The following is a 24912-nucleotide window of genomic DNA, read 5'->3' as shown; positions in this document are numbered from 1 at the left end:
AAGTGCTCCCTAGGTAAATTGGAATTGTGATTGGTTATCCATGATTGGCATATTTGTGTTACCAGGAAGTCCCTAGTAAAGTGCACTGAGTGTGCCAGGGCTGGTGATTCAAATGCTACTAGTGGGCCTGTAGCATTGGTTGGGCCACCCACAGGAGTAGCCCTAAAATGGTGTCTCAGGCCTGCCACCGCAGTGCCTGTGGGCAGTTGCTAACTGCCATGCTGACCTGGCCAGTGTCCACACTGGCCAGGCCTAACCCTTCCCTTTCTTTACACATTGGACACCCCTATGGAAGGCCCTAGGTACCCCCTGAGCAGGGTGCAGTGTATGTGAAAGGTAGAGCTTTTACTAGTGTGTGAGACATGCTCTGGCAGTGAATTACAGCCAATTTCGTTTTTCACTATTGTAAGGCTATCTTGCCCGTAGGCTATAATGGGGAATGCTGTGTATAATGTTTACCTGCATATCTTCCAATAGGAGCAAGATAGAAAATTAAAGTCTGGTAACCCTGCACTCAGAATTTAATAACCTATCTTTTAGGAAGGATGTTTTTTAAATCCTGTGTTTGAGAACAGCAGTTTTAGAAAGTGGCTATTCTCTCATCTGACCTTTCTGTGTGCCTTGGCCTGTTTGGGAATTGACTGTCTGGTGTGTGAGTGACAGGGGCTCGGGAGCCCCCAGGAGGCTGGATGAGTCAGCCCTAGGCTGAATAGCTGCATCTGCACCTTGAGTGGTGGGGGGGATAGCACCTGGGTCTGAATAGGGCTGTGCCTGCCTTCCACAATGCGAGCTCCACTTCCTAATGGGCCGTTGATGACCCTGCCCCTCTCTCTGAAAGGAAAGAAGAAGTCAGGAAAACAAAGCGCTCTAGGACTGACCAGAACTGGTTCTGTCTGAGCCAAGGCCTCTCTGCCTCCAGAGAACAAAGGAAAGACTGGTATAAAAAGGGCTACCCAGACTAAAGAAAATGAGGTCATACTGGAATCAAGAAGGAACCTCTGCCAAGGAGAAAGCTAGAAGACTGAAGAGGAAAGGACTGTCCTGCTGTGTGCTTGTGGACTGACCTGCAGCTGCTTTGCTGCCAAGGAGAGGGGGAGGACTTTGCTGTGTGATGTGTCCTCTTGCTTGAAGAGTTCTCCAAGGGCCTGAGGAGAGATGGCCTCCTGTTAAGAAGTCCCAGGAGCAAAAGGACTTCACTCCAGTTTCCCCCAGAACTCTGCTGTAGGAGTTCTGCCCTTTCTAGAGTGCTTGATCCAATTGTGGGGCCTCTGGAAGTTGTGCCTGCTGTTTGGGAATTCGGGACAAGGAGAAAAGAAGACAATCATCAATTGCCATGCATCGCTCGCATACGGTGCGCATCCCCGACAGTGCAAGGAAATTCCCTCCGCCGTGAAGATCGAGATCGTCGCAGCGCCTGTTGCCGTTGCAAGAACCGATGCATCGTTCGATTGCGGAACGCATCACCCCCGTGCGGGAGTATTCCTGTCGCTGCGAGTATCGTCGCAGAGCCTGTCATCACTGGGTGAGATCGCCGCACTGCTTGCTTGCGGACCGCATCACTTCGCTGCGAACATTGTCGCAGAGCCAACGCATCGAGGGGCCGCGAAAGGAGAAGATCGTCGCTACGCATCGCACCACACTTGAGATTGTCACTGTCCCGAAGATCGTCGCATCGTGCCTGTGCGAGACGCTTCCTACCAAACCTGTGCACCGGAATCCATACAAGGTATCACATCCCTCCCCATACAAACCGGATTCATCGCAACACGCCCGCTGCGTCCAGAGGGGCTGTCGCATCGCCTCAGGGTCTCAGGAGGGACACATCGCTTATTTTTCAACGCTGCAGCTTCCATTTGGAACTTTGTTCCATCTACAGGGACTTTGGGCTAAACGTGACGCAACTGTGGATTATTTTACCGCAAACCCTAGAAATCTTTGAAAATCATATTCTTGAATTGTGTATGTTGGATTTTTGTCATTTTGGTCTTGTGTAATTTAGATAAAGATACGTTATTTTTCTAAACTGGTTTAGAGTCCATTTGTGGTGTTTTCACTGTGTTACTGTTAGTGTTGGTACAAATACTTTACGCATTGCCTTTGAGAAGCCTGTCTGATCGTGCCAAGCTACAAAGAGTGTATCCCCCTTACCCTGACTAGAAGCGAGGGTCCCTATTTGGACATTGGTACCTACCTCTGCCAACTGGGGACCCCCAGATCTAACAGACGGTCTCAGGCGGCCACAGGAAACACATACCCCGCACCTCTGAGATTACGTTACTCCGGGTGCACGTTCACCTCAGCAACCTCCGGGTCTCCTCTGGCACGAAGCCACACACACAACGCTGATGAGACTTCAGGTCGACTCCGAGTGCATGTTCACCAGGCACTCCATCCTGTGGTCTCAGTTGGCACAAAGACATGCACACTGCGCTGCAGAGACTCACTTTCTTCCAGTGCACATGATGATCAGCCTATCTCCTTCACAGTCCCAGATTGCACCAAAGTATGCACACTGCTTCACTGAGACTTACTCCAACTCTGGTGCCCCGATATCCAGGAGCTCTTCACAATTGCCTTTGGCCGCACCACGACATGCTGACCGTGTCCGAGCCTCACTTCTCCTCCGGTGCACTCCTTGACCAGGCACTCTTCACCAGTGCCTCCGGTGCACCCCGACACGCACCCTGCGCGTCCGAGACTCAGTCTACTTCTGATGCACACATTGACCAAGAGCTCCTCACCAACGCCTCCTGTGCACCATGACATGCACACTGCACGTCCGAGACTCCCTTCACCTCCGATGCACACGCTGACCAGGAGCTCTTCACCAAAGCCTGCGGTGCACCACGACACGCACCCAGTTCGTCTGAAATTCACTTCACCTTCAGTGCACACATTGACATGGCGCTCTTCACCAACGCCTCCTGTGCACCATGCCACGCACCCAGCGCGTCCGAGTCTTACTTCTTTGTGTGTCCAAGATCACAGGGCACACCTTCTGAGGGTCTCAAGTTGCCACAACACGCGCCCACCTCGTCGCTTGAAACTTCTCCGGAAACTTTATGTTCATGTGTTTCCAAACGGGGAGCCAGCTCACCTTGGTCCCTTGGGGTAACAAGACACAGCACAAAGCACAGTCTTCTTCCAGCAGGGGGACCCAGCGCACAAAGCACAGTCCCAACAGCCTCTTCCTTGGTTAAAACAGCAAACTGCAGACCAGCCCCAGTTCACAAAGCAAGGGTTGGTCCTTCCCAGCAGTCTCTTCAGTTGTTACTTCCTTAGCAGAGGTTCCTCTTGACCACGAAATGGGTCTAAGCCTTTTCAGTCTCAATCCATTTCTATTTCAACGTTCAGCGGTATCATCTCTCATAGTTATACCCCTAAATGTCTTTGAAGTTCGTTGTGCTCAGGGGAACCTGACCCCTGCCTAAATCAGTTCCGGGTGTCTCCCTCCCATTGTCAACCCCTCCCTGGGTCAAGACCTCCCCCAGCTCCTCTCACATCTCCGATCCAGACAGTCAATCCACATTCAGCAGAGACACACATAAATGCTTAAACCACAAAACTCAGCCACTTTCTAAAACAGTGGTTTCGGAACACAGTGACAAAACCACTTTCATAGAAAGATGTGGTATGACACTGTGAGTTCATACATACTAAACGTCCCCTTTCCATTTTAAACTTATAGGAAACTAGGCTACCAAAACACAATACCCAGCCTGCCCCATTCCGTCCTATGGGCAGGATGGCCTTTCACCAGTGAAAAATGAAATGGAGTGTTTCTCACTGTCAGGACATATGACACACCTCAGTATATGTCCTGCCTTTTACTTACACTGCACCCTGCCCAGGGGTTACCCGGGACCTACCACAGGGGTGCCCACTGTGTACGCAAAAGGGAAAGTAAGCTTTGACAAGTGGTTGCAATTTTCAGGACAACATGCTAACTTAGCAAACTGTGTGCAGGCCTACATTGCAGGCCTAAGTTCTCTTCTCTGCCCACCTTTGCGTTATTAGCCCTGGCACACACAGTGCACATCACTAGGGACTTTACTAGTAAGGCAAACATACCAATCATGGCCAGCCAATTACCATTACACTTTACACAGGGAACACTTGTACTTTGACACTGATCAGCAGTGGCAAAGTACCCAAAGCACCTCAATTGAAGCAATCTGAACATTTGTAAGGTGCACTACTTACCCGTGAGGGTCTCAAGGTGCTGGGGGGGGGAATGCTGCTTCTGCTTGAAAAGCCAGGTCTTGAGGAGTCTTCTGAAGGTCATGAAGTTAAGCAGGTCTTGGGTCTGCCGTATGGGGATGGGGAGGGTGTTCCAGGTCTTGGCATCGAGGTGGGAGAACGATCTGCCGCCGAGGTCGCTCTTCGGATGCGGGGGACTGTGGCGAGGTCGAGGTATGCTGGTCCGGTGTTGTGGAGTGCCTTGTGTGCGTGGGTGAGGAGCTTGAAGGTGATCCTCTTGATGACAGGGAGCCAGTGCAGGTCTATCAGGTGGGGTGTGATATGGCTGCGGCAAGGGATGTCGAAGATCAGGCGTGCAGAGGCATTCTAAATGCGATGAAGTCGTTTCAGGAGTTTGGCCGAGGCTCCTGCATAGAGGGCGTTTCCGTAGTTCAACCTGCTGCTGACTAGGGCCTGGGTGACCATTCTTCGAGTTTCTGTGGCGATTCACCTGTAGATCTTGTGGAGCATGCGGAGGGTGTTGAAGCAGGAGGATGAGACAGCTTTGACCTGCTTTGTCATGGAGAGTGTGGAGTTGAGGATGAACCCTAGGTTGCGTGCGTGGTCGGTGGGTTTTGGAGCGGTGGGTTTTGGAGCTGTACCCAGTGTGGTCGGCCACCAGGAGTTGTCCCAGGTCGAGGGGGTGGATCCGAGGATGAGGATTTCCGTCTTGTCCGAGTTTAGCTTCAGTCGGCTGTTCTTTATCCACTTGGGGACGACTTTCATTTCTTCATGGAGGTTGGTTTTGGCGGTCCTTGGTGAGGGAGAGGATCAGCTGGGTGTCGTCGGCATAGCAGATGATGTTGAGGTCATGCAATCGGGCGACATGGGCGAGCGGTGCCATGTAGATGTTAAACAGTGTTGGGCTGAGGGATGAGCCCTGGGGTATGCCGCAGATGATCTCGGTGGCTTAGGAGCAGAAAGGGGGAGGTTTGACACTCTGGGTTCTCCTGGAGAGGAAAGAGGTGGTCCAGTCAAGAGCCTTCTCTTGGATCCCAGCGTCGTGGAGGCGTGTGCGTAGGGTGCTGTGGCAGACCGTGTCGAAGGCGTCTGACAGGTCCAGGATGAAGGCCGCGGTTTCTCCGTTGTCTAGCAGGGCCAGATGTCATTGGTGATGGCGATGAGGGCAGTTTCGGTGCTGTGGAACCCGGACTGGGACGGGTCCAGGATGCTGTTCTCCTCGAGGTAGTGGGTCAGTTGTCTGTTGACGGTCTTCTTGATGACATTCGCTGGGAATGGGAGCAGGGAGTTGGGCCGGAAGTTCTTGAGGTCCTTGGGGTCAGCTTTGGGTTTTTTGAGCAAGGCGTTGATCTCGGCGGGCTTCCAGCTCTCCGGGAAGGTTGCTGTCTTTAAGGAGATGTTGATGGCTTTCCGGAGATGGGGTGCGATGGTGGTGCTGGCTTTGTTGAAGATGTGGCGTGGGCATGGATCTGATATTGATCCGGAGTGGATGGTGTTCATGATTTTGAAGGTGTTGTCGTCGGTTATGTTGGTCCAGGCGAGCAGGCGGTTGGTGCAGATGGTGGTCGTGGGGGCGGATGTCTCAGTGGTTGTCGGGGTGGTCGTGGCATTGAAGTTGTCGTGGATGTCTGCGATCTTGCTATGGAAGAAGGTGGCAAGGGAGTTGCACAGGTCTTGCGAAGGTGGGATGTCGTTGGACGATGTTGAAGAGCTCTTTGCTGTTGTGTGCATTGTTGTCTAGGCGGTCTTTGAAGGAGGCCCTTTTGGCAGATCTGATGAGGTGATGGTGTCTGCGGGTGGCGTTCTTGTGGCTGCGTAGCTGTCCGGTGTTCGTTCGCGGTGCCATTTCTTTTCTAGCTTCCGGAAGATTTGCTTGGAGGCCTGGAGGTCTTCAGTGAACCAGCTGGCTTTTTTGCTGGTATGACTGTTGGAGGGTTTCTTGATCGGGGCGACGGTGTTGGCGCAGTCGTCGATCCACTGTTTGAGGTTGCGGGCAGTGGTGTTGGTGGGGTTGACGGGTGGGCTCCGGGTGAGGGTGGTGGTTAGCTGGTCTTCGGTGACTTTGCTCCAGCAGCGGTGGGGGAATCTGTTGGGTGCAGTGGTGCGTAGTGGGTTTCCGGAAGGTGAAGTGGATGCAGCGATGGTTGGTCCAGTGGAGTTTGGTGGTGTGGTTGAAGGTGACGTGGGAGCTTGCAGAGAAGATGGGGTCAAGCGTGTGGCCGGCAGAGTGGGGGGTGTTGTGAAGAGTTGTCTGAGTCCAAGGTTGGCGAGGTTGCCGATCAGGGTGGTGGAGTTGGTGTTGTTGTTGTTCTCGAGGTGGAAGTTCAGGTCCCCGAGGAGGATATAGTTAATGGAGGCGAGGGCGTGTGAGCTGACGAAGTCCGTGATGGAGTCGCTGAACTGTGGTCAGGGTCCAGGGGTCTGTAGACGAGGGTTCCTCTGAGGGTGGTGTTGGGATCGGTGTGGATCTGGAAGTGCAGGTGTTCGGCGGAGCTGAGGGTGTCGTCGGTGTTGGTCGAGACTCTGAGAGTGTTCCTGTAGACGATGGCGATTCCTCCTCCTACTCCGTTGGTGCGGTCCCTGTGGGAGATCTTGTAGCTGTCCTGGATGGCTATGGCGATGTCGGGTGCCGAGGAGGCGTTCAGCCAGGTCTCCGTCAGGAAGGCAACGTCTGGGGAGGTTGAGTCGAGTAGGTCCCAGAGTTCAACGGTGTGCTTACAGGCGGAATGGGTGTTGAGAAGAATGCATCTGAGGTAGTTGTGTTCCTTCCTGGTAGGTGGGTTTAGCGGTGTCGGATGCTGGTGAAGCTGCAGTTCTGGCAGGAGAAGGGTCCTTGGGTGCGCTTCAGGGGGGCCAGGAAGCAGGTGTGTGATCATCCGGCGTTGAGTGCGTGGAGGGTGCTGGCATCGTAGCCGAGACGGGTGTTGTGGCGTTTGCGGGGGCCAGGGGTTCTGGCGCTGGGCAAGGTCCAGGCGCAGATGGGCCTGCCTTAGGCATGTGTGCTGCCGTGCAGCGGCCGCCATAAGAAGGGGAGGTGGGAGGGAGGAGGTAGCTGGGAGGAGGTAGCTGGGAGGAGGGAGCGGACGAATGGGCAAGTTGGGGGTGGGGCCGCAGGGGGTGCAGCGGCGGGATAACAGGGGCAGGAACGGCAGAGGAAACAGAAGGCAAAGGGGCACAGGGCACAGAATAAAAAACGGCTAACAAGGAGGAAGAAATGCTAAGCAAATAAGGCAATAAAATTACAAATACGAGAAAACAGAGGCAAAAGGGCACGGGCACAGAATAAAAAAACGGCGAACAAGGTGGAAGAAACGCTAAACAAATAAGGCAATACAATTACAAATACGAGAAAACAGGCAAAAGGGCACGGGGCACAGAATAAAAAAACGGGGAACAAGGAGGAAGACGCGCTAAACAAATAAGGCAATACAATTACAAATATGGGGAAACAGAGGAAAAAGGGCATGGGGCACAGAGTAAAAAACAGGGAACAAGGAGGAAGAAACACTAAACAAATAAGGAAATTACAGTTACAAAAAACAAATAGGAAGAAATACAAATACAGCAAGACAAAACCTACCTATGGCCTACCACTGGCCACCAGGAATGAGGCGCATGTGGTTGCCTGCGGTTGGAGGAGGGCCTCAAACTCTCCTCAGCAGCGGTAGCTGGGGCTAAGGGAAGGACACACAGGCGGTGCTGTGCAGCATGGGGAGCGACCTGCCTAAGAAGGGTCAAGGGTCGCTCTCCTCACCGCACAGCGGCCGCCATAAGAAGGGGAGGTGGGAGGGAAGAGGCAGCTGGGAGGAGGGAGCGGACGAATGGGCGACCGGGGGGCGGGACGCAGAGGTGCAGCGGCGGGAAAATGGGTGTAGGAACGGCGGAGGAAACAGAAGGCAAAGGGGCACAGAATAAAAAACAGGGAACAAGGAGGAAGAAACGCTAAACAAATAAGGCAATACAATTACAAATACGAGAAAAGTGAGGCAAAGGGGCATGAGGCACAGAATTAAAAACAGGGAACAAGGAGGAAGAAACACTAAACAAATAAGGCAATTACAGTTACAAAAAACAAATAGGAAGCAATACAAATACAGCAAGACAAACCTTACCTATGGCCTACCACTGGCCACCAGGGATGAGGCGCAGGTGGCAGCCTGAGGGTGGAGGAGGGCCTCGAACTCTCCTCAGCAGCGGCAGCTGGGGCTAAGGGCAGGACACACAGGCGGTGCTGTGCGGCGTGGGGAGCCGCACAGCACAGCACTCTATGTTAGGAAAACAGTCTAGGGGGAAAGCAAAAAGTTTAGGGAACTTTAGCCAAAAAGGCCAAGTCGTACACTTTCCCATAAGCCCCTTTAAACTTACTAAGTAAGTCATGGCAAACAATCAGGGAGAGCTGCTTGTATACTTCAAGTGGGCAGCAGTTGGGACCTGGGGCTTTTCTTCTGGGCATGCCCACCAGGGCTTCAGTAAGCTCCGCTAGGGTGAATTCCTCTTCTTGGGCTTTCCTGCCCTTAACAGGTAGGACCGTTAAGGGTGTCTCATTAAGAAATTCAGTTATGCCTTGTGCAGTTGTTGCACGTCTATCACGGTACAATTCCCGGTAGTATCTTGCAAATTCTTCTGCAAACCCATGGTCCATATCAATCAGCTGTCCACCCTCTCGCTGAATGTTTCCCACTCATCTTGTAGCCTCCTCTCTCCTACTCAGCCAGGCCATCAAGCGGCCTGATTTATCCCGAATTACGTATAATCTGCTCTGTTGTGCCAGGTAGTGATCCTTGGTACCCTGTTTGTTATTGCTTATATTCGTCTCTTTGTACCCAAAAGGTTCTCAATTCATCAAGATTTCCAGGGCCCAAGAAGCGGGCTTCCCTTTCCAGTATTTCACGTTCTATTCATCTTTTTATTTCCCTCTCTTTTTACCTTGGACCACAAAGTTATGTGCACTGTTTCTGAGGCCTGCCTTGTAGGTCTCCCAGAGGGTGACTGCTGAGTCCACTGTACCAAAATTGTCAGTAAAATAAGATTTGGATGTCTATCTTAGGCCCTTTACAAACTCCCGATTTTGCAGTTCCTAGGCGCGGTCACCAATAGGTGGCATCCTGAATCCCTCCCTCCCAGCAACCCAGAACAATTTTGAGGATGGAATCGTCAGAGATACCCTGGTCCAAATATTCTGCCATGCTTATAGCCAGGGCCTCGTCAGTGGGGTCATAGTCCAGCCACGAGAAGGTGGCATGTCAGCTGGAGGAGTGGATCCATCACTCCTTATGTCCATAACATCATTGCATCGCCCCCTTTTATGTGTCTCTAGGCAGTTGATTCCAGGAGTATGTGGCTAATTCCTCAAGGACTCTTTCTTGTAGCCTTGAGGGGAAGGGGGCATAAATGTTCGCTGGAGATCCATATACCAACCCAGTGAGGCTTCCTATTTCTTGGTTATACGCCAGACCCCTGGAGCAGGTAGTAAATCCTGTATGAGCCAGGGAGATATAGGGATCTTGCTGGCGGCATCTGCAGTGCAAACCCAGCAAGTGGGTTTCTTGCAGGAGGACCTGATCAGGTGCTGCCACCACCTCCCTCTTAATTCTGTTTGCTAGGCCACTGACTTCCTAAAGGGGTTCTCAGGGTGGAGGGACCTGTCATGTCAGGCATCGCAGAGTATGCGGCTAGTCTGGGCAGCTACAGGATCTCAATTTGGTCTATTTAGACATACAGGAGAGTTGGCACAGGCACATGTATGTATAACAGATGATGGAGCCAGGCCTGAAAGGTGGGGGGTTCAGTATCTGTCTATGCCGTAGCAATCAGTAGCCGAGCCACAGCCACTGTAATAAATACAAAATCCTGTTGTGCTGCCACTGATTTAACCAGACCGTCATACATTAATAGCATCAGAGCTGGGCTGCCAAATGTTCTCTATGCCAGTTTTTAAGGGCATCAGTTTGCTACATGCCTAGAGCATATGTATGCAGTCAGCCGGACCGGTTTGGCATTAAGGACAAATGTCATTCTCCCTCTTCCCCCAGCCGTACAGCTTCACAGGTGTGTAGTACAGATTAAAAATGGTCTTGTAGCTGGGCCTTCAGATTTGCCAATAAAAAGATCTTCATCCTCATTTCAATCGACATATCCAAGTCTATTTCCCTATCCCCCAGCTTGGCTGCCAACTTTACCTCAGTTTCCTCCAGAACAACAGGGAGGGTTTCTATTAAGATTGTATAATAATCCCTATTCCTGCCATCCCTACGACTTATTGTTTGCAATATTGGGATTTTAGCTAGCATAAGGGACCCAGTGGCAGACTTTTAAGACATTCCCTAATCTGTATATATTTAAATAACGTTCTGCTGTCTATCTCTAGGTTTTTGACTAAATCTACAAATAGGATAATTTCTGAATTATTATATTAATTAGCTATCCTATCTATTCCGGCCTGCTCCCAGCTTCTGACCATTGCATCGTGCATCGTACATCGCAGACGGGAGGAGGGAGGAGTGCCATACGGGTGTGTACCCTGATCTGCCAGCCTGCCTTTATGCACCTAAACCGTGTCTTTTGATAATAACTAGGTCTAGCTGTCTAAGGCAAAGCCCCTCCCCGCCTCTTTTCCGATAGCTAAATGATAGAAAGAGGGCCGATGTGCGTGGCCAATTCTCAAACTATCTGATAGGAGCAGAGTGCCCATCTGTTGTAGTGCAGCTGGCCAATAGTAAAACAACAGATTCGGGACAGCCCACCTCCCCCTGTCTCGAGGGAGCGTCAGTGTTTTCTGTGCCCGTCTGTTTTTTGGGTTGTGCCATATAAAATTCCATTCATTTTTTGCATAGTAGTGTCTACTAGTTCAAGGGGGATGGATAGAAACAGATACAGCACTTTAGCGAAGATTTTAATTTTTAATACTCAATTCCGTACCTATACCATCAAGCACCGGATCTAAATTAATGGGCCATATCTCTTGACCCCCAGGTACATGGCAGACTCAGAAACCACTTTATATAAGAGCAAAGGCCTTTGAGCCAGGAAGAAGGGTCAAAAGATGTGGGCACCTATGAGGATGTGCCTTAGTAGCAAGGCAGGATAATGAGGCTGGTTTTAAACCTAGCTCACTGCAGAATGGAAGAAGAACCATTCGATTTGCTTCAGGCATCAGCCGTGATTTTAGAGATGTAGGCCTTAGATTAGGGAGACTGCAAGTAGATAGAACATGCTAAAGCAGCTCCTCCATCGTTGCATCCTGAAATGAAGCGCAATCCATCCTATAGATGAACTAAGGAAACCACACGATGAGATAGGCAGATAGTTGAGTACTTACAGGAATCATATATGTATGATGAATTATGTAACCTATCTTGTGATGAAATTACTTTTTTGTAACTGTATATCCCTTTTGTATCCTTCTGGCTAAACAGGTATACACCCGTTACAACGGATCTTTTACTCCGCACTACCATTACAACGCGACCATTACTCCGCATACCATTACAACGCATTGCGCTGGGGGGTGCTCTAGGATAGGTAATAAGTATAATTTACTATCCAACACCTTCCCTAGGGTCCACGGGGACTGGAGTTAGAATAGTAAATTATACTTACCACTATCCAGCGCCCCAAGGCGCTATGCGTTGTAACGGTATGCGGAGTAAAAGTCGCGTTGTAATGGTCTGCGGAGTAAAAGTATGCGTTATAACGTCATACATCCGGCTAAACAATTTTTTTTTTTTTTTAAAAAGAGAGTTGGAACTACCAAATGTGGCAATCACTAACCTACAAACTTAAAACATCATCCACAAAGGGGGCGTGGCTTGCGCGCCGCTTCAGCATGGCGGTTTGCGCTTGAGCTCCGTGGCGAGAGGCTCCCGTCTGGCTATTTCTCCGTTCCCCAGCTGCCCCTGTGAGCGGAAACGGCAGCCTTCAGCAGCGGAACATGCAGGGAGCGGGATAATGAGGTTTTCCTGATGTTTTTGTCACCGGCTGCATGATTTCTGTCTCACGCTCCAGAGACGCTCATTCTCCTCACGGACGGCCGCCATTTTCCAGCTCCTGACGCACTTGGCATTTCTCCTCAGGAATGCCGTTTTGGATACATTCTTGCAGCTCGTGGGGGCTGTCCTGGAAGTTTCTGCTCTGATGCCTGCATTTGGTAACATTTTTTCCTTTTTTCTGTTCTTTTCTTGCTACTTGGCTGGCACTTCAATTGGCCTCGCGCTGTTTTCTCTCAGTGCAGTTATATTATACAAGTGTGGATCTTTTTCGCAAGAACTCTTTGCTGTGCCCTCCTGCTCTACTTGTAGTTATATACCTCATTAGCTACCTGTCTGCCCTGCATATAAGTCCGCCGCTATTCTCTCATTTGCGCCTATTGAGCTCAGTGTGATATATCTCTAGTTTTTGGACATCAGTCTGCGCACTTTTTGTTCTCCTCTTGCATTCAAGTGGTTATTTATTTTTTCTCAGCGGTTACTCCTTCATGGCAGCCAATATGGGTCGTTCCTCGAATAACAAAGACCCTAAGGATGTTGGCACGTCGCTGAAAAGACTTAAGTCGGTGTCTCCTACGCCTGAGTCTGCTCAGTCAGATACTACTTCCACGCTGGACACCATACTGGCACGCCTTAATGAAGTGCATGATATTGCGCAGTCAACAAAAACTAATACAGATTTACTGCAAGTGGAGGTGTCTGCTATCAGGAATGACTTTAAAGCCCTCTCTCTTCGTGTTTCGACTACGGAATCACGGATCAGTTCTGCAGAGGATGGTATGCACAAACACTCCAGATCCCTCAACCACTTGGAGCGCTCAATGGCGGCATTGCGCAGAGATCTTACTGAGCAGGAGGATCGTAATCGTAGATCTAATCTATGCATTTTTGGCATGCCGGAAGATTCAGAGAAATCATCTTCATCTATGATAGAGTTCTTGTCTCATTGGATTCCGGACACCTTACAAATCTCATTCCACAGAGAGTTTGAGATAGAAAGAGCACATCGTGTTCCAACGTTTCGGTCTAAGTCGGCAACCCAGCCAAGAGCAATCATCTTTAAGCCATTGCGGCATCAGCATACTGAACAGATTCTCTCTCATATGCGCAAAGCTAAACAAGTTATTTGGGATGCCATCGTATCTCAATTTCTCAAGACTTTGCCAGAGATACGGTCATAAGAAGAAAGGGCTTCCTCAATCTTCGAAAACGTCTCTCTGAAATGGGCATTCCCTTTTCTTTTTCTGGTCCATCGAAGTTCCGCATTACTTATAAAGGACGTTCTAGAATTTTCGATGAGCCGGCTGACTTATCTACATTCCTGGACAACCAGTTGGAGATCGAGATGGAGATTCAGAAAGCGACTTCGCAGTCTTCTGGTGCCTCGGGCACTTGATCTGTCTTCTTATTTTTTCTGGATGTATTTTCTTGTCTGCCTGGATCTCTTCTCTCTCATGTTGAGCTTATATGTCGGTTTTAACTTCCAAGGCTGTTGATAGACTTTTTCTGTTCTTCTGGTGTCCATAAGGGTTTCTGTTCTCTCCTTCTTTGTTTCTTTTGTTTTTTCTCCGCTTCTATCTATTTCTTTTTTTTCAAAGTTATGGTCTTTCCCTTGTCTGCAGCTCTTCTTACCTTTACCTTCGGTCATTGTTTATCTCAAGTACTCTTTGTGCTCTCTTTCTTCCTTTCTTTCCTATCTACTTCCACTTCAGATATCTATTGTTATTATCTACAGTTCGAGTTTGTTCAATGACTATGTCTCTATTTTTCGAATATGCATTTTGATCTTCATGAATTTCTCTACTGTTCATGAGTTACCTCTTGCGTTGGTTGTTTCCAATCAAGTTTTTCTGATGGTATTCATTACTATAGCTGTGTCTTTTGATATCAGACTGCTAACTATAAGTGATTATGCAAGTTTTCTTAGTTACGTTATGCCTATTTACATTATTTAGTTGCTTTGGGTTGCTACTTTTATCTGTTACCAATCCCTATTTTACTGCTATCAGCTTGCTATGTTTTGCTTTAGGTCACTGTTTATTTCAAGTCACTTTTCTCTTTTCTTGACGCTTATATCTTCATAGTTACTTTGTTTCTTCTCATATGTGTCGTTTTCTCTATTTCTTTTATCTTTCTATTTCGCTATCTTTCCTCCTTTCTTACCTATCTATTTCCTCTTCAGAGATATATTGTTTTATATACAGTTATAGTTTGTTCATTAATTATATTTCTATTTTTCGGATATGCATATTGATCGTCATCCATTTATCTACTGTTCATGAGTTACCCTATCCTTTTGTTGTTTCTAATTAGTTTTTCTGACAGTATCCATTACTATTGATATGTCTCTTGATTTTAGATTGCTTACTATCTGTGATTATACAATTTTCTTAGTTACATTAAGCTTATTTACATTATCTAGCTGTTTTGCGTTGCTACTTTTGTCTGTTCCCAAGTCCTATGTTACTGCTATCAGCTTAAGATATTTTGGGGCTAGTGATATCAATTAATTTTCCTCCTGGTGCGGGTCCCTCATTCGCCATCTCCCATGTTCTCCCTAGTGTGATGGTGGTCTTTTTTAGGCCTCCCCTTCTGCTTCCTCTCTCCTTCCTTTCTTTTTTCTTTTCTTCTTCTCTTCTTTCCTCTTTGTCTTGGATTCCTCACAGGGCTTCTCCCTCAGTGTTTCTTAGGATTAAAGACTGGTTCCTTATTTGTATGCGATTGCTTCTTTGTTTGTCATCCGTGTCGTCTTTTCTTTATCAATATTTATTTCCATGCCGGGTTTAAATGTTTTATCCCTTAATGTTAAGGGTTTGAATCATCCAGTAAAGAGGTCGAAAGTCTTAGATTACTGCAAATCTTTGTCTTCTGACCTGGTTCTTTTTCAAGAGACCAAGGTCACAAGTAGAGAGGCGTTGTTTTTGAAGAAGGAATGGGTTTCGGATGTCTGCTGTTCTGATGCCTCTGGCAAACGGAATGGGGTTATTACATTAGTTTCAAGAAATTCTGGTTTATCTATCCTTTCTTCTGAGCATGATTCTGAGGGTCGTTGGCTGTTATCTAAATTGTCGGATGGACATCATGAACTATACGTGATGAATCTCTATGCTCCCAACGTTGATGATCCGACCTTTTGGAAATCGGTTACCAAAAAATTACATGACACCCCGCACTCTGGCAATCTTATTGTAGGCGGAGATTTTAATCTACCAATGGACCCTCTTCTAGACAGGAACTCTGCATTTAAGGTTCGTCCTCCTAAATCTCACAAACAAATGCTTAATATGTGTTCCTTTATTCATCTTCAGGATGTATGGCGTCTCCATAATCCCACTGGTAGTGATTTTTCTTTCTTCTCTTCGCCTCATTCTTCCTTCTCTCGTATTGATTATCTCCTGGTTCATTCTTCTCTTGTTTCCTCTTCTTCTTCTCCGCTTATACATCCTATTTTGATTTCTGATCATGCTGCGGTCACTTTTACTCTGTCCTCCTTTGCCCCTCAATCGCGCGCTCGTTCATGGAGAATGAATACCGAAATTTTGCAGGATGCTTCTCAGGTTGATGAGTTTTCTAAAGCTATAGATACTTTTTTTCATGAAAATGAAGGCTCTGTCTCTTCCCCAATCGTTCTATGGGATTCCTTTAAATGCACTTTTCGTGGTCAAGTGATTAGATGTATGTCCAAACGGAATTCTGATATTAAACAGGAGCTTCTCGATTTATCATCTCAAAATAAAACTCTGGAAGCCACCTTTAGACAATCTAAGGATTCCTCTTGTTTACAGCTAATAAAACAACTAAAATACAAATATAATACTATTGTTACTAAAAGAGCTCATATTGGTGTACAAGCACAAAAATCTAAGAAGCTGTTGTTAAAAAATCGTGCTGGGAAGATTTTGGCTGCTACATTAAAATGTCAGGATTTCTCTTTTAAGTCCTCGCAAATCTCGTCTATCACTGACCACACGGGTTCTAAAAAGTTCCAAACAGGAGAAATACTTGAAGTTTTTCGGGATTTTCATAGTAAACTGTATACTCCCTCTAATGTTTCCTCTTTTGACCGGTGTCAGTCTTTTTTACATTCGGTCCCGATTCAGTCGATCTCTGATGATGATCGTACCTCTTTAAATAAGCCTATTTCACCCGAAGAAATTGTTTCTGCAATTAAAGCTACTCGATCGGGGAAGGCTCCAGGCCCTGATGGTTATCCAATTTTATTTTATAAAACTTTTATCCCTACGATTGTTCCCAAATTACAATCTCTCTTTGACTCTTTTGTTAAGGATGGGTCGGTTTCGAGTACGGCTGCTCAAGCTACCATAGTAGTGATTCCGAAAGAAGGGAAAGATCATTCAGATCCCAAAAACTTCCGTCCTATTTCTCTCCTTAACATGGAAGCTAAGATTTTTGCAAAAATTCTGGCACAAAGATTAGAATCCTTTATCCCTCATCTTGTTCATCCTTCTCAAACTGGTTTTGTGAAAGGTCGTCTTGCGCGAGACAATATACGCACTTTTTGTCATATTCTCGGTGCTGCCAAAAGATCTCAACTTCCTGCCGCGGCCTTGGCCCTTGATGCGGAAAAGGTCTTCGATAAGGTATCTTGGCCATTTCTTCGTGCTGTTTTATGCGCGCACAACCTTGGCGACTCTTTCATTAATATGATAATGTCCTTATATTCTCAACCTAAAGCTAACATTAGAGTTAATGGCGCTACGTCGTCGTTTTTTAATCTTCGTCAGGGTACTAGACAGGGATGTCCTTTATCCCCACTTTTATTTTTATTATCTATTGATCCTCTTCTTCGATTGATTGAATTACACCTTGATATTAAAGGTTTTTCTTTCGGGCCTCACTGTATTAAAACTGCTGCATATGCAGATGATGTTCTTATTTTTTCAGACGATATTGCCTTAGCAATCCCTGCTATTTCAACTACCATTTTTTTTTTTTCATCGGTTTCAGGTTATACCTTAAATAAGGATAACACGGAATTGTTCCCTTTGAATGCCTATTGTTTCCCTTCTCATATCGGCTCAGCGGGCTTTAAGTGGCAGTCTACACACCTAAAATACTTAGGGATTTATTTCTGTTCTACTCTTTATGCCACCACTGCCTATAATGAATCTCAGACTCTCCTTAAAGTCCGTCGTCTTTTGGATACATGGTCTCCGAAACATATTTCATGGTGGGGTCGCCTCCAGACTCTTAAAATGATGATCACGCCGATTGTGAATTTTCTTTCATCCATGCTTCCGGTTAAATTATCAGATTCCTTTTTTCGTGAAATTGATGTTCTGACTTCTAAATTTCTGTGGAATGACAGACGTGCTAGAATTGCATACAAATTTTTGCGTCGTCCTTGCGACATGGGGGGTTGCAATTTTCCTGATTGGGAAAAATACCAAACTGCCTTTCTGGCCTCTCAAGGTGCTTTATGGTTCTGTCCTCCGTCTCTTCATGTCCCTTCTTGGTTGCTCATAGAACAGGAACTTGCATCCCCTTTGCCTACTGCTTCTTTTTGCACGGCATCTAATTTGCATATCCTGTTTTCTCGCTCTATCATTATTGATACAATTGCAGCGGTCAGGAAAATAGACAAGAAGGTGGCAATCCCTTTACATAAAACTAAGTGGTCATCTATCTGGCGGAATTCCAAAATTAAACTCGCCATTACTCCCATATTGGGCAGATAAAGGGGTCTCTCTTGTTAAACATCTGTATGATACTTCTGATGAGCCCTTACCTTTTTCCACCTTGGCTCAACAGCATTCTTTAACAAATCTTGATTTTTACACCTTTCTTAAAATCAAAGTGGCCCTTGCCAAAGTTCGTCTTCATCCTACCTCTGCTACCATATCACTTTTTCATATTTGGATTAAATCTGGTCACGTTGCCTCCAAAATTTATAAATTTCTGTCATCTGCTTCTCTACCTGCACAGACGGTTGCCCAACAAAAATGGTTACATCATTTTGATCCTGCCATCACGGATCATATTTCATCTGAGACTTGGCAATTAATTGGTAAACTTTCTCTTCGTAATAAAATTGCACCATCTGTAATGCAATCTAAGTTTTTCTCTATGAATCTCCTCCATTGGACGCCTGTGCGTCTTCACTCGCTAAGTCTTAAAGATGACAACCTATGCTGGAGTTGTGGTTTGCTGCCAGGTGACTTTCATCATATGTTTTTTGGGTGCTCTTTGCTTCAATCTTTTTGGAACCTAATTCATAAACATCTATCTCTTATTTTTGGTATTGAGTTCCAACTCTCTTTTCCTTTAATTTTACTGGGCCCGCTGGCTGCCCCTACTCCTCTTCCATTGGATCCATTGGAATTACAGTTGATGGATCTTCTTTCTATTGCGGTGAAAATCATGCTTATGGAGTGGAAATCCTTCTCGTTGGTTTCCTATCATACATGGTGGGCTTGGGTTTCCTTTTTATGCAGTGCTCACACGTCGGTTGATCGTGCTCATCTTTCTCCATCTATCTCTAGTGGGGTTTGGAAAGCTTTGGATGATTATATGGAGTTGTCCTCCAATGGGTTGGTTCCTCAGTTTCCTTTTGGTCTGTCTGTCTGAATGTTGTCTTCTAGGTTTCTGGGTTGATTAGTCCTGTGGGTATCCTTTTTCTTTTTCTTCTTTTCTCTCTTTTTCTCTTTTCTCTTTCCTGTCCTCTTCTCCCTTTCAGCTTTTCTCTGCTCTCTCTCTTCCTTCCTTTCTTCTTTTATTCTCTTTCCTCCCCTGTCCCCACCTCCACATTTGATAGTGATACGGTTGTCTAGTGCATTGATAGTCGCTTTTATCTAATCGGATTCTATGCTCTATAACAGGCTATTTTTAATTTTCTGTGCATTTACTTTGTTTATTTCTAGAATTTAGCCCCTGATTGTATAGTTCTCTTGCATTAATTGTATCACTTGCATTGTATTTTGTTCCTTCTACTCTTTATCATTACTTTCTAAATAAAATTTTCTTGAACACAAAAAAAACATCATCCACAAATGTATCCTCCTCCCCACTTTTCCTATTAGCAGGAACAAAACTACCCACTTCCTCAACGTCTGAAAAGTCTGTTGCTCACCTATTCCCCTCCCCTGCAACTCAAACTAAGCACAAGGTAGAATTTTAAAACTCTGTTCACATTTGACCCGCTGGAGTTGAAGGATCCTGAAAGAAAGTGGGTGAGGAAATTGTCAGATTAACAAAGAAATCTGAGACTACACAAAAAGGAGAAACCTCAGATGAGTACTCACCCAACCCTGTTCCTATGGAAACCAGTGTAAAATTCCTGGGAACACAATGCTTCAATCTCTATCAATCAGCGAGCACTTATTAGTAAGGTTCATGGAGATTATGTAAATTAAGGCTTTGTTAGAGTAGTTTATGTCAAGTAAGGCTTTGTTACATCAGATCTTTTAAATGTTAAACTACTTCAGTGTAAAGTGAGGTTTTTGGTGTAAAAATAACGTTTGTATACTTTCGGTCACAGTCAGCATCTGATCACGAGAGCCTCCAACTACCTAACGTCGGATATGCTCATGAGAGATCAGCTGTTGATTTACTACGTTGCCCAGGCAGCCCCTAAACTACAGGGGATTACCTGGGAAACGCTTTAATTAGAATAACGGTAGCCTCCGGTCTTGTAATGAAATCACCAACTCTTCCTAACATCTGGAGGAATCACACTTGTTTTGGATACACCAAATACAGAACTTGTACTTGAAAGGACATGATGCTCTGGTGGAAAAATGTTTTGTCTCTTTTAAAATGTCCGTTCAGTCTTATGGAAGGTTCAGGTGCTATTATGTAGTAATATGTGCTTGTTTTTAGAAGTACAAGTGTGTGTGGAACTCAACCATGTCAAGGTTCTTGTATGGACTTCCAGGGTTGGGAGTTGGTGTTCTTTGTTTGACCACTGCACTATGCTGCTGCTCTGCTTTGATGGTCCAGTACTACAATAAAGAAACTTCTACCTACCTTTTCCTGCATGTTGTCATTACATATTACTGTGCGTATTAAGAAACCAGGATGCTAAGATTAACAAGGGAAGGTTGAGGTGCAGAAAATAGTCCCCACACTTGTAGAGAAGGACCGGTTTGTACTGCAGCTGCTGGTGTGGTCTGTTAGATAGATGTTGGAGATCCATGAACCACCACTGACAGAGATATTCTAGGATCACCAGGACCATCCTGGCCTTGCAGTGTTACTGTTTATTCAGCACATTTAGGAATTACTGAATGGGGTGAAAAATGTACAGAAACTTTCCTGGCCAGTCCATCAGTAGAGCATTACCGCTCGACCCGGACTGGTAGATCCTGGACGTGGTGTCTGGGCATCTCCTGTGTCTGCAAACAAGTCTATTTGCGGATAGCCCCTTCTGTTGAGAAAGCTTTGTAGCACTGTGCCAGTGAAAACTCACTTGTGGTTTTCTTATACTTATCGACTGAGTGAGTCTACCTCTGTGTGCTGGATCACTGGCAGATAAAACACTATGCTGTGCAAGCCTTTTGTTCTCAGCCATCTCTAGATCGTTTGTGTTGCCTGACACAGCGGTCTAGAGTGAGCCCCACCCCTTGCTTGTTCAATACATTGTTGTGTTGTCTGTCTGAACAAGCAGGGACACAGTCTTAAAACAGGGAAGGAACGATTTCAGAGCTAGATTAACAGCTCTTAGTTAAAGTATGTAATGCAATAGGATTTCTCCTTTTTTGACCATGTTCATTGAACCAGGGGATGACTCATGTGTGCACCCCAAAGTTGAAGGAAAGCATCCATGACTATAATCTATGTTGGGATATCTTGATGAAAAGGAACTCCCTTCAATAGGTGGTTCGACTGGTACCACTAGAGAAATGATTGATATGCTGGCTTGAACAGTGTTAACTTGTTCTCCTAGATGCCAGATAATTCACTCCACTGGTCCTTCTCTCATTGTTTCAGTGGACTAATGTGAAGAATGGCATGAAGTACCAAGAAGATGAATGAAACCATCGATCCTAGCAGAGACTATATTTGGCATGAGGTTGGGGGAGGTGTTTTTAACCGACAGCCACACGTCAGATAGACGGATGTTAATCTCTCCTTCGTAGGATACATTCTTGTGATGTGGGTGTGTAAGATTGCACCAGAGTAGCAGTTGATTTGTTCATGTTGATATGTAGACCCAGACAAAAAGAATATAGTTTGCTCGAATTTCCTTAGAACTTCATCTTGAGACTGCGTTTATTAATCAGTCATGTAGATCAGGGCAAATACCTTTTGTCTCCTGAGGTGTGCTGTAACAATTACCTACACTAAGAACGTTTGAGGTGCCTAAAGCAGTTCAAAAGGTACAACCTTGAATTGAAACTGATCGTTACCTACCTCAAACCATAAAAGTTGTTTACGTTTTTTTTATGATTATGTGAAAATAGGCATCTTGTAGGTTTATGGCACACACCCAGTCCCCCTCAGACAACTAAGGGTAAACTAGATGTAAGTCCAACATCCACATTTCTCCAGCTTTATCCATTTTTCATCATTCTGAGGTAGAGTATGGATCTGAACTCTAGATTTGGACTTTTCTTTCAAAGCAGAAAGTAGCAAGTATTAAGTTGTGTTCCTTTTTGGTGAAAAGGAACTTCTTGCACTGCATGTTTCTCTAACACATGTTTTCGGAGCAACTTGTGGTGATGCTGAGAAAATTACTTCAGTAATGTAACAGAAGATGGAAATTTGAATTTGATAGAATATCCATTATGCATAATATTTAAGACCCATTTGTGTTTTGTTATATTTTGTCACTCTTGCAGCAAGTGACTAACGGAGAGAGCGAAGGAAAAAATAACAGTTTAGGAGCTAGCTATGGAAGGTTTCAGGCCTCCTCTTTGCTTTGAAGTTCTTCTCTGTTGATAGGTCTACTTCTGTTGGTGCTGCTGTGACTATTGTGGGGCTTTAGCCCTCTGTGAGAAGGGGCTTCTTCTCAAAAGGTCTTTGGCAACTTCTATGCTCCTTCCTCCTCCCTATTGTTTTACGGAGACAAGGGAACCCAAAGGTAATACACCAGGGACCTTGGGCGTTAGATTATTGCTAAATACAGTGGACCGTAGTATTTGAAAAATCAGGGTGAACATAAACATTGTGGGGCTTTAGCCCTCTGTGAGAAGGGGCTTCTTCTCAAAAGGTCTTTGGCAACTTCTATGCTCCTTCCTCCTCCCTATTGTTTTACGGAGACAAGGGAACCCAAAGGTAATACACCAGGGACCTTGGGCGTTAGATTATTGCTAAATACAGTGGACCTTAGTATTTGAAAAATCAGGGTGAACATAAACATACGCTAAATAGCCAATATGTCTTTTGTCCAGCCGGACAAGAATTTATTTTACAAGTTGCAAACAATAACAATGAATCAGCGGTAATGTCAAGGGGGCACAACCTGTGACCCACAAGAAGCAAGACAAAACAACAAATTTCAAGCAAGTGCGAATGAGGCGGTCTGTGTACTAGTATTCAGTGTGCACACTTGATTGCTTTAAGGTACCATTGAACAATACATTGTGAGTATTATGGGAACGTATGGTAGTAGGGTGTCGACGTTTCGATGCCAGACCTCAGATATGTGGCATCATCTTCAGGACAATTTTATAAAACATGTTTGTCTTGAATATATACATTTGCCTTTCTTACTACATCTGTTTAACAAATACATTTAAAACATTTGGGAAAAAATTGAAAAAGAGGGGAAAAGAAAGGAAAACAATGTGATTACAATGCTAGGCATGTCCTACAGGTTTCCACTGTCGGTGACTTGAAAACAATATGAGTGTGACGGTCATTTATACCTGATAGGGTATCATTTAAACATCATTTAGCCAAGGTGATGGAGATGTTCATGCCATGCAAATTGATGCATGTACCTGGGACAAAAGTGACGCTTTCAATCTCTAACATGTGGGTTACCAATGAAAGAATTAGCATTATTTCGGCGTAGTGAATGGTGAGGTATCTGTTTCCTCTCACATAGGACCTTAGTGAAGAAGACGGCGCAGTGAACGGCTACTGTACAAATACTAGGGTCCACTGTCTTTAGCAATAACCTTCCTCCTCCCTAAGCAACCATCTTGAAGTGTCAATCTCTGACTTCGTTTCATCATCAATGTGCGAAAAATTACCACATAATGGGGAGATTCAAGAATGTTTGATGAAATTCTGGCTTAAGATCAGTAAATTTCAGCCATGAATTCTGTATCCAGCATATTCAATGAAAGTATCTATGGGCTGCAAGGTCTAATGAACCAGCTGCTGTGCTGATAACCTGGTTACAGACAATCACCCCTTCCTGGAAATGCTGCTTTCTTGTTATAGATTTTTTGTAAACATCTGTAAGCAATTCCAGAGGGATTTCTCATAATTACCCAACAACACTGTGGTACTCACAGTTTTCATGCTTGCAAGCAAAGTACACACATTTTCCGGATAACTGAGCCAATATGTTTTCACTCCTTTCCAGGAGGAACAGAGGAGGAAAGGGTTACCACATGGGATTTTATGATTACAGATACGATGACTGAATCTGTGGATGGATCTCTCCTGATGAACAGAGGAACTTGGTCTGGGGACTTGTATTTATTTTGAGGCTTAGATGGAGAACACTTAACTGATGATGGAGTCAGAAACAACTATACTGCAGGATCAATGAGGCCATGGCCCAGTGGTAATATATGCCACAAACCCGAGTAGTCTTACAATCATCCACAGATGTTGGTGTAGTCCTATATTACCCATGCAGGACCTGCACGTTTGGATAACATAAACTGTAGGATTGGTGGCAGACTAACTCTGAGCACCCCCACCGCATATGTTAGCCTGTTTGCATTAGCTAGCTCACAGTGCAATTATAATCTCCACTTATTGGGGAGAGAATACTTTCTGGCAACGTTAGATCACAACAACCCTGATCCCCCAGGGTCATGGAAACAATGTACTAACTTTCGCTCAGTCACTCGTGCTCACTTACTTCGTCTCAAAGAGTTACACAGAAGAAACAGTCGGGCATGTTAAAATAAGTATTTATTGCGCAATTGTTCTTCTTGTGTATAATATATCTGCTGCAATAACCATTAGCCAGTAGCAGAGATATTTGAACAGCAGTACAGTGAATATAAAAGGATAGTACAGCTCTACCATTTTGTAATAGTCATGAACACATACATGGATATAAAATGCATGATAAAAGAAAGCGCGCATACTCCTACAATGCCTATCTAGAGGTACTCAAGTGTTCCTAGCATGTGAGTAGGTGTGAAGCCAATAATCCCTCTAGGTTTAGTCTAACCCAATTACCTGAAGCAAGAGAGTGCAGGACCCCGTCCTGGTCTCTAGTTGGACACCCCACAAAGGATGTGTAGCCCACTGTCAGCTGGAGCGTCCGCATGCAGGAACCTCAGCGTCTCTGGTTAGTGTGTCGGCCTGGAAGTCTCGGTTCTCTCGAACTAATACTAGCAAGAGGTGCTGTATTTATACAGAAAAGAATCTAGGGCTCCTTTGTCCCTTGTTTCTCATATTAGCCATTGTTGGGTTTGAGGATAACGTGTGGGATGAACCTTGTACATAGTTATTATGCAGGTGGATGTAGCCCCTGCCTGGTTTCCAAGAACCCTCATGAATATTCATTCATACTGTGTCATTCTAAAGATGAAGAAATAGAACGTTATTGTTCAGGGAAACCCTCCTTCTGTGC

Source organism: Lissotriton helveticus, chromosome 2_1, assembly GCF_964261635.1.
Source record: "Lissotriton helveticus chromosome 2_1, aLisHel1.1, whole genome shotgun sequence".
NCBI classification, from domain to species: domain Eukaryota; kingdom Metazoa; phylum Chordata; class Amphibia; order Caudata; family Salamandridae; genus Lissotriton; species Lissotriton helveticus.
This window is presented reverse-complemented; position numbering follows the sequence as displayed.